Source organism: Myodes glareolus, unplaced genomic scaffold (assembly GCF_982192425.1).
Source record: "Myodes glareolus unplaced genomic scaffold, mMyoGla1.1 HAP1_SCAFFOLD_181, whole genome shotgun sequence".
Taxonomy (NCBI): Eukaryota; Metazoa; Chordata; class Mammalia; order Rodentia; family Cricetidae; genus Myodes; species Myodes glareolus.
The window spans coordinates 2,199-7,500 of NW_028263331.1; the positions used below are offsets into that span (position 1 = coordinate 2,199).

Sequence of the window (5,302 nt, forward strand, 5' to 3'; positions counted from 1 at the left end):
CCTTCCTTCCTTTCGTATGTCTGTCCACTCCCGAAAACCCAAAAATGTCTAGCCTCCCAACGCAATTAAAAATAAGTAAATTAAAATAAATAACCTGGCATTTATAAAAGGAGGGAAGGAGGGAGGGAGGAAGGCAGGCAGGCAGTGCTGGGGGCCTGGATGATGGTTGTGAAGGGAGGAGCCCTGGCCTAGTCGTCTCCTCTGCCACGTGTGTCACCCCAGTCAGACCTCAGGAGCCTTCTCTAAAGGGTCTGAGAAGCTGCTTCCATGTTTCTGCCTCTGGGTATTTATTGATCTATTTATTTATTTTTCTGGTTTATGTGGGAGGGGAAGGGGAAGCCGAAGCCTTGTCCTACGGGCTCCATGCTGTCACTCAGTCAGTACTGTCTCGTCAACGCGCGTGTGAGGGCCCGTGTCTGTCATGCCAGCAGCACTCAGAAACTGAAAGTACAAGGATCAGGAGATCATCTTCATCGCGGTGGGAAATAGACCCTCCACCAGAAATCCATCAAACGACCTTTTAATTTTCTCCGTCCTAAGTGAAAATGTTCACAACAGATCCGCATGACCCTATTATTCCTGGAAATGAAATCCAATGGAGATATTTTAAAACACACACACAAACAAACACATTATTCCACGACTGTTTTCATTTTCTCTGACTCGGTATTTAGTCTGAGAAGTAGGTGCCGGGGGTGTGGGGAGTGGTGTGGAGAAAAAGAACTGCAAGCAAGCAAGCAGGCAAGCAAGCAAGCAAGCAAGCAAGCAAGCAAGCAAGCAAGTAAGCAGTGGCCAAGGTGAAGTCTATGTCTTTGAAAGGAGACTCGGATGGCAGGAGACTGCCTGCCATGGCCACCTCCCTCCCTCCCTCGGTCCTCGGTCTCCCTCAGTCCCTCGGTCTCTCCCTCTCACCGTGCTCTAAGTGTCGCAGCCCCTCGACTGGCCCACTTAATACTGTCACTGATCGTGGAGACGCACTCTTTGTTTCCCGTGAGCCTCCCTCCCTCCCTCCCTCCCTCTCCACGAGGGAGAGCGATTGGCCTGTTTTCCTAGCTAGCTGCCTGTGGTCTCGGTTCCTCCTTTCGTTTTCGTAGCCTGAGCGTCCGTGGCTCCTCCCGAACGTCCGTCCCGGCCAGCCCGCGTTCACCCACGTTCGGGGATGGGGTGTGGGGGAACCGACGACGGGGAGTCCCCTGCCCTGTCGTGGGTGCGTGTCACCTCCGGGCGTGAGCGTGGGAGGACACTCTGTCGCGCCAGAGAAGGTGAAGACGCCGCGGCCGAGCGAGCGATCTCTGTGGGTCGGGTGGGTCGTCGGGCGCCACCTAGCGGTGTTGGCCGTTTTGTGCAACGCTCCTGGTCCTCGGTCGCCGACAAGGAGGGCGAAGTGGCTTTTGTGAGGCGGAAAGAGTGACGAGAGTCCCGGCTGGCGGGCGGGCGTGTCCCGCGGTCGGTGTCGTGCTTGGGGACGGTCTCTGTGTAGGAGGTTGTGCCGGAAGAGTCGCCTATGGGTGCGTCTGGGATGGAACCGAACGAAAGCCACGGCTGGGGAGGGTGCCGGGAGACTTGAGCGGGTCGACCAGAAGGCTTGAGTCGTTCGCGTCGTCCCACCGCTAGGTGTCGGGTCCGGCCAGGCCCAGGATGGGTGAAGTACCCCGGCTTTCAAAGCTGTCTTTCCCTCGCCTTTTCTCTCTAAGAGAGAGCCCTGGGTCCCCGGCGACCCGAGGCCGAGAGGGGGCGCTGGTTGATCACGGCTCTTCCCCGCCGCCCGTGCCCGGACTCGTTGGGGGTGTCGGAGCTTTTGATTATTTTCCTCCTTGTCAGAACCCTCGGTCCTCGGCGGCGGGCCTCGCCATCCTGAGGCCGAGAGGAGGCTGTGGTCCCGGCTTTCTCTCCTCCCTGGTCCGGACTCGTTGGGGGTCTCGGAGCTTTATTTATTTATTTATTTATTTATTTATTTATTTATTTATATTTTTTCCTCGGTCCTCAGCGGTGGGCCTCGCCATCCTGAGGGCGAGAGGAGACTGTGGTCTCGACGGCTTTCTCGCCTCCCTGGTCCGTACTCGTTGGGTGGCCTCGGAGCATTTTTTTCTTTTTTTTCTTTTGTTTTTCTCCTTGCCAGAACTCTCGGTCCTCAGAGGCGGGCCTCGTCGTCTCGAGGCCGAGAGGAGGCTGCGGTCACGGCTTCTCTGTTCACTGGTCCCCGGTTTCCTGTACCGTCAGGTATTTTTTTTTCTTGCCCTGCTCCATCCCTAGCGGCTGGTCGCAGGGTCCTCGGCCGGGAGGAGGCTGGGCGCCCGGCTTTGTGGCATGTCCACCTCGCTCTCTCGGTCCTTTCATGGTCATGAGGTCGACCAGTTGTTCCTTTGAGGGTCGGTTCTCTTGTTTATGGGGACATTTTTGGGACATGTCACCCAGCCTCACTTTCAGGAGTCCCCTGTGGTCTGTGAATTGCTCCCTGTACCTGGTGTCATTCTTCTAGTGGTTGCTATCTGTCCTTATTGTACCTGCAGATAGGTGCTGACACGCTGTCCTTGAAGTGGGTGACATGAAAGGACTCTGTAGGTTGCGGTCTCTTCCGAGCCTCGCTGGGTCGTTTTTCCCGTTTAACCCAACCTACGTGGCGTGTCAGGCGTTCCCGCTTCGTGGTTGTCACCCGTGCAGTTTGGATGGTGGGACTTGCCTCCCGGTGCTCTTCCCTTACCGTCCCGGTGCTTTTTTTTTTTTTTTCTCCAAGTTTCTTTTGGGGATCAGATGGAGCTCCCGAGTCTCCACGGACTGGGTGGGTCCCCTGTGTGCCTCCCGAGTGCACTGTTTTCTCCACCCCCAGGTTATGGAGCTCCCGAGTCTCCATGAGGCCTTGGGGGGAAGGGTGAACCAGCCCGGCGTTCTGCTGCCTGCTTTTATGTGCCTCCCGAGTGCACACACCGCTTCTTCCCCGCGACCACCACCATTGTGTTTGGTTTTGAAGGTGGAGGTGTGAAGGGTTTTCTTCTTTTTTTTCCCCATCCCCAGGTTGTGGAGCTCCCGAGTCTCCATGAGGCCTTTGGGGGGCAGGGTGACCCAGCCCGGCTTTCTGCTGCTTGCTTATGTGCCTCCCGAGTGCACACCTTTTCTTCCCCCGTGGCTGGCCCACTCCACTCCGCTTTTTTTTTTTTTTTGGTTTCGGAGGTGGTGTGTGAAGGGTCTTCTTTTCTGTTTCGGAGGTGGTGTGTGAAGGGTTTTCTTTTTTGTTTCGGAGGTGGTGTGTGAAGGGTTTTCTTTTTTTTTCCTTTTGGGGATCAGCAGGCGGTGGAGCTCCCGAGTCTCCACGGACTGGGTGGGTGCCCCAGTCCCCTGTTCCCGTGTGACTCCCGAGTGCACTTTTTTTTCCCATCCCCAGGTTGTGGAGCTCCCGAGTCTCCATAAGGCCTTTGGGGGGAAGGGTGACCCAGCCCGGCTTTCTGCTGCTTGCTTATGTGCCTCCCGAGTGCACACCTTTTCTTCCCCTGTGGCTGGCCCACTCCACTCCGCTTTTTTTTTTTTTTTTTTTTTTGGTTTCGGAGTTGGTGTGTGAAGGGTTTTCTTTTTTGTTTCGGAGGTGGTGTGTGAAGGGTTTTTTTTTTTTTGGTGGCAGTCGGTCGGGTCTGTGGTGCCCTCTCTCGCTCGCTTCTCCCCGGTTCCGCTTGTCGATCGATGTGGTGCTCTCGCCCTGTGTTCATTCGGGTCGGAGGCCTAAGCCGCGCCAGGCGAGGGACGGACATTCATGGCGAATGGCGGCCGCTCTTCTCGTTCTGCCAGTGGGCCCCGCGTCTGTCCTCCCCACCTTTGACTGGTGGTGTGTGGAAGGCAGGGGTGCGGTCTCTCCGGCACGAGCCCTGTGAAAGCCCCCCCGCACTCCCCGCTGTGGTTCGTGGGGGCTCCCGTGAGGCGCGTCAGGGGCTCCGGCGTCTGCCCCCCCTCGCGCGTTTCGCTCCGCCCACCGTGTGTGGCCCGTGCGGCCCTCCTCCCTCCGAGCCGGGAGAGGGTTGGCCGATGTGTGCCGCGTCACACGCCCTTCCCGAACGGGCTTTGTGTGCGCGCGTCTCGCTCGCGATCCTCGAGGTGCTCCTGGAGCGTTCCAGGCCGATCTTCAGAGGTGCCCGGTACTGAGCGGCGGCGGCGTTTCCCGTTTCTCCGACGTGTGTGCCCTCCCGCGCGCGGTCCGGCCTTCGGCGGTGTTCCTCTGCGAAGGTGTGTGTTCGTGTGGGGGTCGAGGCGAGCGGTAAGAAAGAGGCTCTCTGCGTCCGTCCCCCCCTCCGTGAGCGGGGGACGATGAACCGTCTCTCGCAAGCTCCTGTGAGATCGGGCGAGCGGCCCACCACGCGCTGCCTTCTCCCGTAGGCTTTTGAGCGCCGTGTGGTGGTGTTGAGCTGTCGCGGCCGGCCTTTCTGTTCTTCTCACCGTTCGAGGTGGGTTTTAATGGTAAACGATTAGAATGCCTCCCCGTCCGGTGCAGAGCCGGTGGGTGGTGCCGGAGAGGCCTGGCTCTCGGGGGACCTAGTTTGTAGTTTATGCTTTTTCTCGGTCCGGTCCCCCCTGTCCGCGTTACGCTCGAGAATGCGCCCCCGGAAGGAAAAAGATAAAGAGAAGCCCTTACCGATACCGCAGACCCCCCCCGCCTCGCCACGTTCGAGATCATCGAGCGTCGTTTCCCCCGCTCTTGGGGCTGCCGCGGCCGGGGGCTCGTCGGGCCGGGTCCGTCCCGCCCGCCCTCAGCGAGAAAAGTGCCTTCTCTAGCGATCCGATGAAAGGGCGTGCTTGGGGTCTCCCGTCGGACCCGCCTTGGGTCGCCCCGGCCCGCCCCGTGACCCGCCCGATGCGCGTAGCTCTGGCCGGGTTCCCCTCGCCGCGTCCCGACTTTTGGGGGGGGAACCCGAGCGTTTGTGTGCCCGCTGCGGCCCGCGCCTCCTCGCTCCGAGTCCGGGGAGGAACCACGCGGGGCAAAAGAGAGCGTGCCGTGACGCCGGCGTGCCGTGCCGGAGCCTGGGATGTTGTTACCCGTGGTCGGGGGACGAAGGGGCCCGCGTCGTGCGCGCGCCCGAGCGCCGCGGGACCCCCCCCCCGGTCACCCCGCTCCCCCGAGGGGGATGGTGTGCGCACGCCTCGGGGCGCGGAGCCGAGCGGGAAGAGCGGGGCTGGGTGGCGGTGGGCTCCCGGGTCCCACCCGTCCGCACCGTCCGTGCCCGCCGCGAGCGGTCCCTCCCGCGCTTCCCCGTCTTTGCCGTTCCCGCGTCCGCGGCCTCGCCGTGCGCGTCGCGTGCGTGTGTGTCGCTCGTTGCGGCGT

General features: G+C 60.3%; 1 long non-coding RNA gene across 1 annotated transcript; it reads right to left on the bottom strand.

Annotated features, from left to right (window-relative positions):
• Positions 1-284: 284 nt before the first annotated feature.
• Positions 285-1,257, bottom strand: LOC148117033 (uncharacterized). The gene is made up of 2 exons (XR_015737220.1): positions 913-1,257; positions 285-579 (listed from the first exon to the last, which is right to left on the bottom strand). It is a non-coding gene; the product is annotated as an uncharacterized LOC148117033 (long non-coding RNA).
• Positions 1,258-5,302: the final 4,045 nt, after the last annotated feature.